The following is a 14828-nucleotide window of genomic DNA, read 5'->3' on the forward strand; positions in this document are numbered from 1 at the left end:
GGAGCCTCGCTTAATGGAGCTGAACTGCGAGCCGGGGTGGGCTGTGGGTTGATAGAGGCAACACGAAGGGGTGGGAGGTGGACCGAGGGGGGAACTGAGGGGGGGAAACACCATGGAAGGGCTAGAGAGAGAGGAGTCCCGGGGGCTGGGGGCCGGACCTCCTTTCGGAGAACCCACTGTAGATGCTTACCTTTCACTCTTAAAGCAGATGGTGGAGAATGTGTTATGTGTGGTTCTGTTTAGAACCTTTTTGAAAAAGAAAGAGCAGGCAAGCTTGACATCTTAACAATGGCAGAACCCTTTTTGATGCTATATAGAACCCTTCTATGTATGCTTTAAAAAAAAGATGCTTCTACAGTAAAGAGAATGGTTCTATATAGTGAACGCTCAAAGAACCCTTTGCATGCAAATGTTCTTCAGATTGATGGAGAATGTGCTGTATATTGTTCTCATCATCATGAAAATAGCAGAACCCTTTTTGGTGCCAAATAGAAACCTTTTCAGAAAGCGCCTATATACATTCTTTAAAAAAGATGGTTCTCCTGTAAAGAAAATGCCTCTATAAAGAACAATGAATGCTCAACAAGCCTTTGCATGATTAATTGGTTCTTTGCATCGTAAATAGGTTCTTAGGATTCATGAGAATGTACTGTAAATAATTCTGTGTAGAACCTTTTTGAAAAGGGCTCTTGTATTGTAACAAACTTGACATTATCGCAATAGTAGAACCCTTTTTGGTGCTATATAGAATGGATTTCAGAAAGCGTCTATATACACTCTTAAAAAAGATGGTTCTCCAGTAAATGAACCATTCTCTATAGAACCATAAACACTCAACAAACCCTTTGCATGATTAATTGGTTCTTTGCATGATGAAATACTGTTATATTTATAAAAGTATTGGCTTGTCTGCCTACACAGGCATATGAACTTGAATGACATCCCATTCTTAACCCATAGGGTTTAATATGATGTCAGCCCACCCTTTGCAGCTATAACAGCTTCAACTCTTCTGGGAAGGCTTTCCAAAAGGGTTAGGAGTGTGTTTATGGGAATTTTTGACCGTTCTTCCAGATGCGCATCTGTGAGGTCAGACACTGATGACAAGGCCTGGCTCGCAGTCTCTGCTCTGATTCATCCCAAAGGTGTTCTACTGGGTTGAGGTCAGGAGGCTGTGCAGGCCAGTCAAGTTCTTCCACACCAAACTCGCTCATCCATGTCTTTACGGACCCCTTGCTTTGTGCATTTTTGCATTTACATTTACAGCATTTAGCAGACGCTTTTATCCAAAGCGACTTACAAGAAGTGCTTTGTCGATCTAGAGAAGCATCTTTGCTAGTTACCAATAGGTTAGAGAAAAAGACAGTCCTGAGCTCAGATACTGCTAGAAACAAAAGTCACTGTAGATACCCAGAGAAAAGGAATAGAGTTGAACACAGAACTCTGTGCCATGCAGTGCCGTGCAATAAAATACAATAAACTACAATACAAAGTGCAATACAATAAAATATGATGTACAAGTGGAGCACAATATATTGCAAACAATACTTAATTCAATGCTTATTTAAGTGCTGTGTAAAAATGATGTGTCTTCAGTCTGTGTTTGAAGACAGGAAGAGACTTTGCTGTTCGGACAGCCAGGGGGAGTTCATTCCAACACTTGGGTGCCACTACAGAGAACATTCTCGATGCTTGTCTTCCATGCGCCTTGAAGGATGGCGGGTCAAGCTGAGCTGTACTTGAAGCTCGACGGGCTCGTGCACTGGTGTGCAGTCATGTTGGATCAGGAAGGGGCCGACCCCAAACTGTTCCCACAAAGTTGGGAGCATGAAATTGTCCAAAATCTCTTGGTGCTGAAGCATTAAGAGTTCCTTTCACTGGAACTAAGGGGCCGAGCCCAACTCCTCAAAAACAACCCCACACCATAATCCTCCCTCCACCAAACTTTACACTTGGCACAATGCAGTCAGACAAGCACTGTTCTCCTGGCAACCGCCAGACCCAGACTCATCCATCAGATTGCTGGACAGAGAAGCGTGATTGGTCACTCCAGAGAACACGTCTCCACTGCTCTAGAGTCCAGTGGCGGCACTTTACACCACTGCATTCAACGCTTTGCTTTGTGCTTGGTGATGTAAGGCTTGGATGCAGCTGTTCGGCCATGGAAACCCATTCCATGAAGTTTGGAGGTCTGTAGTGATTGACTCTGCAGAAAGTCGGCGACCTCTGCACACTATGTGCCTCGGCATCCGCTGACCCCGCTCTGTCATTTTACGTGGCCGATAACTTCGTGGCTGAGTTGCTGTCATTCCCAATCACTTCCACTTTGTTGTAATACCACTGACAGTTGACTGTGGAATATTTAGTATTGAGGATATTTCACGACAGGATTTGTTGCACAGGTGGCATCTGATCACGGTACCATGCTGGAATTCACGGAGCTCCTGAGAGCGACCCATTCTTTCACTAATGTTTGTAGAAGCAGTCTGCAGGACTAGGGGCTTGGTTTTATACATCTGTGGCCATGGAGGTGACTGGAACACCTGAATTCAATGATTTGGATGGGTGAGTGAAAACTTTTAGAAATAGACACACACACACACACACACACACACACACACACACACACACATATATATATATATATATATATATATATATACACACACAGTAATGTGCAAAAGTTTTAGGCATCTAAGCAAATTTTTTACCAGTTGACCTCAGCAGTGAGTTTATCACAATATGCATTAGAATAAAGTCACATTCATAATTCACATAAACATAAAAACAATAAAAAGTAACAAGAATTTCTTGGGTCTGTATTTTTCCTTGACACCTTCACAGACACCTGCACAGAGACTCGTTAATATCATAAATTACATCATGAGCACAATTTACTGCAGCACTGATTGATCAAACCAGGAGCTGCTTTTTAACTACATATAATACTGGACTTAACTAACTACATATAATACTGAACTTAACTAACTACATATAATACTGGACTTAACTAACTACATATAATACTGAACTTAACTAACTACATATAATACTGGACTTAACTAACTACATATAATACTGAACTTAACTAACTACATATAATACTGGACTTAACTAACTACATATAATACTGAACTTAACTAACTACATATAATACTGAACTTAACTAACTACATATAATACTGGACTTAACTAACTACATATAATACTGGACTTAACTAACTACATATAATACTGGACTTAACTAACTACATATAATACTGAACTTAACTAACTACATATAATACTGGGCTTAACTAACTACATATAATACTGGACTTAACTAACTACATATAATACTGAACTTAACTAACTACATATAATACTGGACTTAACTAACTACATATAATACTGGACTTAAATAACTACATATAATACTGGACTTAACTAACTACATATAATACTGGACTTAACTAACTACATATAATACTGGACTTAACTAACTACATATAATACTGAACTTAACTAACTACATATAATACTGAACTTAACTAACTACATATAATACTGGACTTAACTAACTACATATAATACTGGACTTAACTAACTACATATAATACTGGACTTAACTAACTACATATAATACTGAACTTAACTAACTACATATAATACTGAACTTAACTAACTACATATAATACTGGACTTAACTGACTACATATAATACTGAACTTAACTAACTACATATAATACTGAACTTAACTAACTACATATAATACTGAACTTAACTGACTACATATAATACTGGACTTAACTAACTACATATAATACTGAACTTAACTAACTACATATAATACTGGACTTAACTAACTACATATAATACTGAACTTAACTAACTACATATAATACTGAACTTAACTAACTACATATAATACTGAACTTAACTAACTACATATAATACTGGACTTAACTACCTACATATAATACTGGACTTAACTAACTACATATAATACTGAACTTAACTAACTACATATAATACTGAACTTAACTAACTACATATGATACTGAACTTAACTAACTACATATAATACTGGACTTAACTAACTACATATAATACTGAACTTAACTAACTACATATACTACTGAACTTAACTAACTACATATAATACTGGGCTGGGAGAGGTTTGAAATTGGCAAAACAAAAATCACTATTATATATATATATATATATATATATATATATATATATATATATATATATATATATATATATATATATATATGTATATTTATGTGTGTGTGTGTGTGTGTGTGTGTGTGTGTGTGTGTGTGTGTGTATGTATATAAGCTATTGATCTTTTGTTAAAGAGCATTTTAAAGTGGTTGGCGGAGAATTCATTGTGCATGCTTTGTAGATGTTAACCTAGCCTTTAACTTCCGTTTAGCTGAATATCTATTAAATGAATCTTAATTTTTCATAACACCCACTCTGACCCCCAATCCTAACCTTAATTCTAAACCCACCCTAGCCTCAATCCCAACACTGCTGAGAATCACCAGATAGCCCGTTCATCATTTGAACATGTGTAGTATAATAAAGTGGGACCCTTTCTGAAGACGGCACTAGATTACTAATGCATGAACTGCACTTTGAGAACCTTATGAAGAACCTGCTTTTAAAGGAGGGTGTAGAGGAGCAGCTGTGGAGCGCTGCAGTGGCTGGTGGATGCCACTTTCTTGTGATGGCCTGTGATGGATGAGGTGTTTTGTGAATGCACATCAAGCCAGGGCTAAGTGCTAGGGGCGAGAATGTAACTGCTGCACCATTTAAGGTGGAACAGGAAAATTTGAACAAGAATCTGGTGAATATCTGACTTCAGCTTCATATCACTGAAGAACTAGGGGTGCGTGATAATAAATAATTGTCCCCCTCGTTGAAGGTGTATGATGAGGAGTCAAGTCCCGGGGGACATTCTGTGTAAGCCTATTTCCGGTCTTCACGTCTCGCTATGAATACGGCTGCATTTCAACGTTCATCATCTTTGGCTGAACTCCCGTTCTTTAGGCAGGATGATGTGGTCAGAATTGTGGAAGAGCTATTGAGCACCAAATGTGCAAAACTCGATTCGCAGTTCATTTTTGGTTATGAAGGTAAAATGGTTAGCTGGTTTCCAGTGTTGTAGTTAGCTACTTAATGTCACAGACAGGATGAGTAATGTTATTCCTCAGATTTAGAGATCTTCAAGTATGTGTCTGTTTAAGAAGTAAATAAATATCTAAAGTGTCTAACATGAATTATTGTGTTAAATTATATCCTTCTCAGTGTCCACTGCTGAAGCATTGAGGTCCAAATACTTCAAAGAATGTTGAAATAGTTTAACCAGTTTATTGTTACAACACTGCAGTTCACGAACCCGAGATTCACTGTTTTATATGCTAATTCACTGTTAGGTTTTTATGTAACACATATAGCCACACATCTTTCCAGTAACCACCTGCCGTCACCTGGGTCACAGAAGTTGGTTGATGCCAGTCTCAAGGGTCTCGTACACAAGCCATGAGCAGACATGGGGGGAACATGAAAACACATATGATGTTCAAATGTAGTACAAAGCCAAACAAAAATAAATAAAGTGTAGATGGGAGCGGACTACAGGGGTTGTTTTTGAAATCTTATTTTATAAGGAATATAAATTTATATAAATTTATTTAGGAATATTTTAATAACAGCATTTCACACATAATGTAAATGATGGTTGCCTCTTATATAGGTGTTTATATATATATATGCATCCTTCTAGGCTTGTTCTTCCTCCTCTATCCCCGACATATCCTCCTGCTCCACCACCCCTTCCTCCTCATTAGTAGAGTCTCTAAGGCGTCCCTCTCTCTGCTGTACACAGACTCTCTTGCTCATTGACTCCAGATGAAATGACATGGTTCTGCGGCCTTTTCATCCGTGTTTTTTCCCCTTCTTTGTAACGTAGACGTCTGATGGGTTGAAATGAGCGCTGCACACATACGTGCTGTTTCAGATTACTTTGAATGTCGGTTCCTCTTTCCTTTTTACTGTGATTAACCGTCTCATCATCAGATGGAAATGAATGAAAACTCAAAAACGGAAATGATTTCACACAGAACTTCCCAAACCGGAAATATTGACCCCGGAAATGAGAGAAAGGCTCATTCCCTAAATGTAACTAAAGCCCAGCAGTGAGGAGCTGAACTTTACCCTCCTCTGCTGTCACTGCAGACGGGCAGGGTCGCCTACAGAGCAGCGCTAGTAGATATTAATGAAGTGATTCTCTTTTTATTTGGGGGTTCCATTTTGTAATGAAGATTTCAGCCACTAGCCCTTAGATGATACTCGAAAACAAGGGGTAGAGGTAAAAATAAGAAATGGGACTGGGCCAAAATCTCATGAAACCATTCAGATAACAGATTCAGATGGTCACATCCAGAATCGTATGTCAGGAACCCTACAAAGAACCTGCTTTTGAAAGAGAGGCGTTGTAAATGGCTTACTTACTTTTGCGGCAGTACAGTATTGACTCTTTTCCAGAAGCTTCGCTGAGATTAAGAACTCCATAAAGAACCTGCTTTAAGAGGGGATAGAAGAGGGGCTGGAGTCTCAGTGGCTGGTGGAGGGACACTTTCTTGCGATGACACTCAATTACTAATGGATTTTGTGTTGTGGTGGGCTCAGGGCTGGCAAGCTCGATAGGCTTACACAGTGCAGGCTGAGGGTGGAGCAACATCTACAAGATCCCAGTGACAACAAGAGGAAACTGACAAGGCCTTTAGCCTGCTGATGAATTGATTTCTTCGCTGTTTTTGTGTGCACCAGCACTTTTTTAAAAGGCCAGGTATTTACCATGAACAAATATCGTCTAGGCTGCCTTGATCTTAAGTGTATTAACTCGCATTTTTAGGAACAGCTGTAAAGGGTTATCACTAGGCCTGACAGGGTCATGACATTTTAGCTGATGCTGATTTGGCATTTAGATAATTGTGCTTAATTATATAGATGTTTTTGTTATTTGTATACAACTGTTAAAATAAGCATCTAAACAGCCAAACTGACTGATAAGCTGTCTTTATTCTTAGCTGTCAATACAATTGACAAGACACAGCTGTTAACCCTTGTGTGGTGTTGATGTGTTTGTTACTCAGTGGTCTGGTGGACCCACAAATCAATACAGTTACAACAATTCTGTATAAAAATACCTAATGTTTAAAATATCACAAGTGGCCAGCGTAGGGTTCTCCTTTAGCAGCTGTAGCCAGTCAGCAGCCTGTCCATGTTGTTCACCCTCACACACACACACACACACACACACACACACACACACACACACACACACACACACACACACACACACACACACACACACACACACGAAGTTGAAGACGTTGTGTAAAACATAAATAAAAACAGAAAACAGTGATTTGCAAATCCTTTTCAACCTATATTCAATTGAATACACTACAAAGACAAGATATTTAATGTTTAAACGGATAAACTTTTATTGTTTTTTGCAAATATTCACTCATTTTGAATTTGATGCCTGCAACACGTTCCAAAGAAGTTGGGACAGGGGCATGTTTACCACTGTATTACATCACCTTTCCTTTTAACAACACTCAATAAGTGTTTGGGAACTGAGGACACTAATTGTTGAAGCTTTATAGGTGGAATTCTTTCCCATTCTTGATGTACAACTTCAGTTGCTCAACAGTCCGGGGTCTCCGTTGTCGTATTTTGTGCTTCATAATGCGCCACACAATTTCAATGGGAGACAGGTCTGGACTGCAGGCAGGCCAGTCTAGTACCTGCACTCTTTCACTACGAAGCCACGCTGTTGTAACACGTGCAGAATGTGGCTTGGCATTGTCTTGCTGAAATAAGCAGGATGTCCCTGAAAAAGACGTTGCTTGGATGGCAGCACATGTTGCTCCAAAACCTGTATGTACCTTTCAGCATTAATGGTGCCTTCACAGATGTGGAAGTTACCCATACCATGGGCACTAACACACCCCCATACCATCAGAGATGCTGGCTTTTGAGCTTTGCGCTGAAACAATCTGGACAGTCCTTTTCCTCTTTGGCCCGGAGGACACAACGTCCATGATTTCCAAAAACAATTTGAAATGTGGACTCGTCAGACCACAGGACACTTTTCCGCTTTGTGTCAGTCCATCTCAGATGAGCTCAGGCCCAGAGAAGCCGGCGGCGTTTCTGGGTGTTGTTGATATTTGGCTTTCGCTTTGCATGGCAGAGTTTTAACTTGCACTTGTAGATGGAGCGACGAACTGAGTTCACTGACAATGGTTTTCTGAAGTGTTACTGAGCCCATGTGGTAATATCCGTTACAGAATGATGTCGGTTTTTAATGCAGTGCTGCCTGAGGGATCGAAGGTCACAGGCATTCAATGTTGGTTTTCTGCCTTGCTGCTTACTTGCAGAGATTTCTCCAGATTCTGCAGAGACTGTAGATGATGAAATCCCTAAATTCCTTGCAATTGCACTTGAGAAATTTTGTTCTTAAACTGTTGGACTATTTGCTCACGCAGTTGTTCACAAAGTGGTGAACCTCGCCCCATCCTTGCTTGTGAACAACTGAGCCTTTCAGGGAGGCTCCCTTTATACTCAATCATGACTCACCTGTTTCCAATTAACCTGTTCACCTGTCAAATGTTCCAAACAGGTGTTTTTTGAGCATTCCTCAACATTACCTGTCTTTTATTGCCCCTGTCCCAACTTTTTTGGAACGTGTTGCAGGCAACAAATTCAAAATGAGTGAATATTTGCAAAAAACAATAAAGTTTATCCGTTTAAACATTAAATATCTTGTCTTTGTAGTGTATTCAATTGAATATAGGTTGAAAAGGATTTGCAAATCATCGTATTCTGTTTTTATTTATGTTTTACACAACGTGCCAACTTCACTGGAATTGGGGTTGTAGTCTTTCAGCTTATTTTTATAATCAACAAAACATGTGCTTTGACTAAGGATGTTCACATTTAAGACTGTATTCCCAAAGCAGCCTCATCTGTGAATTCTGATGTTTCTTGAGATTCACTCTGAAAACGCCCTGCTTTTCATTCCATAAAAGTGACTGTATTGCTTGTGTTTTGGTTGATCAGTTGATAGATCAGTTATGCCTGTGGTTTTCCAGCCCCCATAGAGCCATCTTCTCTTGCTTCACACACCCATGTTATCTACTCACAGTGAGAGTAAGCTAGGCTAAAGAACAGCCTCCACACAGCGGGGTTACTTTAAAGTAAACAATGAGAAACATCATATTATTCCATATGAACACATTCTTAAACAGATTCTTTAAAAGCATGCTATAGATGTAAATTCATGTACAGTACTGCGCGAAAGGCTTAGGCACCCAACACATTTTCAAAATCTTTTCCTTTGTGTAGTTTGTGTTTATTTGGTGAGAAAACTGTTAATATTTGAATAAACCAAATGTATAGAATATTAATTAAAAAAATAATATATATATATATATATATATATATATATATATATATATATATATATATATATATATATATATATAATACTGCTGTTATAGATGTGAGTGTGTTTGTTTACTCATTTTCAAACCTCTCCTCGAGGAAGCCCAGTATTATATATAGTTAGTTAAGTCCAGTATTATATGTAGTTAGTTAAGTTCAGTATTATATGTAGTTAGTTAAGTCCAGTATTATATGTAGTTAGTTAAGTTCAGTATTATATGTAGTTAGTTAAGTCCAGTATTATATGTAGTTAGTTAAGTTCAGTACTATATGTAGTTAGTTAAGTCCAGTATTATATGTAGTTAGTTAAGCCCAGTATTATATGTAGTTAGTTAAGTCCAGTATTATATGTAGTTAGTTAAGTTCCGTATTATATGTAGTTAGTTAAGCCCAGTATTATATGTAGTTAGTTAAGTTCAGTAGTATATGTAGTTAGTTAAGTCCAGTATTATATGTAGTTAGTTAAGTCCAGTATTATATGTAGTTAGTTAAGTTCAGTAGTATATGTAGTTAGTTAAGTCCAGTATTATATGTAGTTAGTTAAGTCCAGTATTATATGTAGTTAGTTAAGTCCAGTATTATATGTAGTTAGTTAAGCCCAGTATTATATGTAGTTAGTTAAGTTCAGTATTATATGTAGTTAGTTAAGTCCAGTATTATATGTAGTTAGTTAAGTTCAGTATTATATGTAGTTAGTTAAGTCCAGTATTATATGTAGTTAGTTAAGCCCAGTATTATATGTAGTTAGTTAAGTTCAGTATTATATGTAGTTAGTTAAGTCCAGTATTATATGTAGTTAGTTAAGTTCAGTATTATATGTAGTTAGTTAAGTCCAGTATTATATGTAGTTAGTTAAGTCCAGTATTATATGTAGTTAGTTAAGTTCAGTATTATATGTAGTTAGTTAAGTCCAGTATTATATGTAGTTAGTTAAGTTCAGTATTATATGTAGTTAGTTAAGTCCAGTATTATATGTAGTTAGTTAAGCCCAGTATTATATGTAGTTAGTTAAGTTCAGTATTATATGTAGTTAGTTAAGCCCAGTATTATATGTACTTAGTTAAGTTCAGTATTATATGTACTTAGTTAAGTCCAGTATTATATGTAGTTAGTTAAGTTCAGTATTATATGTAGTTAGTTAAGTCCAGTATTATATGTAGTTAGTTAAGTTCAGTAGTATATGTAGTTAGTTAAGTCCAGTATTATATGTAGTTAAAAAGCAGCTCATGGCCGAGCAGCTGCATCCAAGCTTTACATCACCAAACGCAATGCAAAGCATCGAATGCAGTTGAGTAAAGCACCACTGGCAAGCCGATGGACGAGTCTGGGTTTGATGGTTGCCAAGAGAATGGTATTGTGCCAAGTGTAAAGTTTGGTAGAGGGGGGATTATGGTGTGGGGTTGTTTTTCAGGAGTTGGGCACGGCCCCTTAGTTCCAGTGAAAGGAACTCTTAATGCTTCAGCTCCAAGAGATTTTGGACAATTTCATGCTCCCAACTTTGTGGGAACAGTTTGGGGATGGCCCCTTCCTGTTCCAAAATGACTGTGCACCAGTGTACAAAGCAAGGTCCATAAAGACATGGATGAGCGAGTTTGGTGTTGAAGAACTTGACTGGCCTGCACAGAATCCTGACCTCAACCCAACAGAACACCTTTAAGATGAATTAGAGCAAAGACTGTGAGCCAGGCCTTCTTGTCCAACATCAGTGTCTGACCTCAATGAACACACTCCTTAACCTTGTGGAAAGCCTTCCCAGAAGAGTTGAAGCTGTTATAGCTGGGCTGACATCATATTAAACCCTATGGATTTAGAATGAGATGTCACTCAAGTTAATTTTCGTGTGAAGCCAGAAGAGCGAATACTTCTGGCAGTATAGCGTATCTGTGACTCATTTGCAACTTAGGTATGTACGTTTTGTTGACAGCTAAATAAACTGGCGAAATTTCAAAAAGTGGAGGAGACATGTCCCCCAACCCCAACCCCTGCTACCCCCCCCCCCCCCCCCCCCCACCAAAATTTGCACTAGTGTACACATATAACTGTGAAAACTTAATAACTGTGGAAAATATTAGCACTCTGTTGAAATACCTGTAGCCAGGCGATTATGCAATAATAATAAAGAATAGTATTGACTGACATTCTTTATCTAAGCTAATATCCTGTATGAAAACATGAAAACCTGCTTTCTTTGGTTCTTACAAGGTCGCTTATGACAAAGTAAAGATGACACGGCACCCATAATTACATTAAATGTAATCATAGTGTAATTACCATCATCTTCAACGTATTCTGGAACTTTAGGATGACATTGTTGCTTAAATCCAGGCCTGCACTGTTTGAGTCCTGCATTAAAGTTTCATTAAGTGTTACAGAGCTGGAGGATGTAATGTAGTCACTTTAACACCATACTGTGCCACAGTGCACTACAGGTTCTAATTCCTCGTTTAAGGATAAGGGTGACCTTTGTTACTGGGTACAACTATGGTTTATGATGCCTGACGTAACTTTTATGAAGGAGGTTTTAGCCCAACATATTTTCTCTTGGGTAATAAGCTAAAAATTCAGGGTTTATCCTGATTTTTTCTTTTTAATGAGCGTATTAACCACCTTGGCAGTGCTTCAATTACGATCTGCTATCATGAGCTCCTGAGCTATACCAGCAGTACCCAAAATCAGGGAGGCGTTACATTCCCAATTGGAGCCATATTGAAAGCACTCCCTAAATTGCCATAATTGATTCTTGCCACACAGCAAAATGTGCCATATTAGACGAACACATACAGAATTAAACTGAATCCAATTCCACTCAGTAGGACGAAATATGACTGTTTATGGATTACTTTAATTGGTGAATTCACCATGCATGTTACAAACAGGGCCTGGTATCAAACCATACCTTCATACAGTCTTTCTGCAAGTAAATATTGATGGTGGCATTTTGAAAAAGATCTCACTGCACTGACAAAGCAAGAGAGGGAGGCCATAAACAATAGCATCAACAATAACACTACAGGGTTTTACATGAGGCAAGACAAGGGATACTAGTCTTTGAGGGGAGATATCCCACAACAGTTACTGTATTCTCCGCCCACAAGGGCATTCTTAGCTACTGTCAAGCTTTAAAGTCAAGATACAAAGACCTACAGAGGTGGTAGTCTTTAGATCTTGGAGATCTGAAGCTTTAGAAAAGAGATCATCATTCAGTTATTTGAAAATAAATGGTTAAGTATAATACCCACACCTTCAAAGTGCAGCCTTAGAAGTTGGTTGCATTTTTTTGCTTATAACAATCCAAAGTAATTCAATGATACTGAGATCTGGATTTGGGGTGGTCAAGCAACTACAAAGCATGTACAGTGGGTTCTCCACCAGCCACTGGGACTGTCTCTAGTCCACTTCTTTTGTCTTTATATATATAGTCAATTTTCATCTTTGACATCATTTGCAAGGGCCTTTAGTTGTTTACATTGTATTTAAATTTCATGATGAATGGACCAAATTAAATGGCCCAAAATGCCATGCAAAAATGTCTGGTTCTACTGACTTACATTAAAAGTAAAGTGTGTTTTTTCTTTCTCCTGTAAAAGGTGTCATTTGATTTATGTGTGTGTACACATAAATGCCATAACAACAAATGCCATAATAGGCCATTAAAAAAGCTTTCTAACTGGGCAGTAATACATACATGCATGTGTGTGTGTGTATATATATATATATATATATATATATATATATATATATATATATATATATATATATCTGTTGTTGTAACAAAACCTTGTATCTCCAGTTTTTGGCATAAATTGAAAATATATGTTGGCCTTTATATTGTGTGATAATTTCATGTTGGATAAATGTCCAAAAGTAACAAAAGAAAGCAATGTATGTTTTTTCCTTCTCCTATAAAGTTGCTATTTACACTTTTATAAAAATGCAAAAAAGACAAGAACTGACCTGCAAATGAATTTAAAGGACATATCATGGACAACTGAATTTCAGTAATGGCTTTGTAGTATGCAAACACTGTTAAAGTTTCAAAACATACCATTCATTCACTCACCACTTCACATGGTCCATATATGGAAGCTAAGCTGTGAAAACTGTTTTTCTATATTTCTATATTTCTATATCAAACTATATTTGAATATACCCACCTATTCAGTCTGCACAATTTAGACCCACCCACTTTTGCTTAAAAGAAGTGTTTTATCAGAACAGTGATCATTTACACATATCAGTCTTACAGGCGAAGCTACAAAAAACAGCTTGTTTAGTTCTACGGGAGTGATTTACCTAAAGTCCCATAAACAACATAAATAGACGTCATGGAAAAATATTACAACGAAATATGAAATACACCACATCGTTACACTATGGTGCCTGCAGAGTTAGGATGGCAGAGCCCGGTATTCTCCTTTGAGTGATGTTGTTTGGCCAGTAGACACATATAATTGACAACTGCAGTTGATTTAATTGGGTAAAAATCTAATTTGCAGTAGCCACAGTAGAGTCAATATTCATCCTCTGAGGGGGAAAACGGCACGAAGTGGAACCATTCTTAGAAATTGTCATGTTAGACCAGTTGTGTAATTGCTCAACATGTGACATGGTACCAAAGATTCCCTCAACCCTAATCCAACCCTGAAGCTGTATGAATACCTTCCTGTTTAATTACAACTTGGTGATTTCTCAAGGGTGCAATGGCTGACTAAATTATAATGTATAGTTTGCATCCCTTGGGAGCATTATGGGGGACTGATGTGATACTCTTCATTCACTAGCCTTGTAGTCGTTATGTTTTGCAGTGCCTGAGACTATAGAAGGTCTAAATCTTTTGGTAACATAAGGAAAACATTCAGAATCTTCTCTTAGATCAAAACCCCTTAAAGAAATTGTGGGAATTTGGTGAAAAGTCACCATTGTGTTGCATGCAGTCCTGCTTTGCAGAAATAAAAAAACAACTTGTTTTTTTACATTTTTTGCCATGTTTTTATTATGGTTTGACATTGAAACAAACAGAAAGACAGGACAGCAGACTGTCAGACTCTAAGCTGAAGGTAAATATTATTCATTATGTATGCATATCTATATCATTACATTTAAGTCATTCTATCACAAATCAAATATATGGTAAAATGACAATGGCACAAAGATATCTGAGGGTTAAGATGGATGTACAGGGTGATTCAAAAAGATTATCTGATTTCAAAGCTGCATGTTTTTACAACAGTGAGGCGTCTAGGAACCAATCACAATCCAATTGAAAGAGGGGATCATAGAGTTTCTGACTGGCTCCTTTCAGTCTGAGAGGAGATGAGAC

The sequence above is a fragment of the Pygocentrus nattereri genome, chromosome 4 (genome assembly GCF_015220715.1).
Source record: "Pygocentrus nattereri isolate fPygNat1 chromosome 4, fPygNat1.pri, whole genome shotgun sequence".
NCBI classification, from domain to species: Eukaryota; Metazoa; Chordata; class Actinopteri; order Characiformes; family Serrasalmidae; genus Pygocentrus; species Pygocentrus nattereri.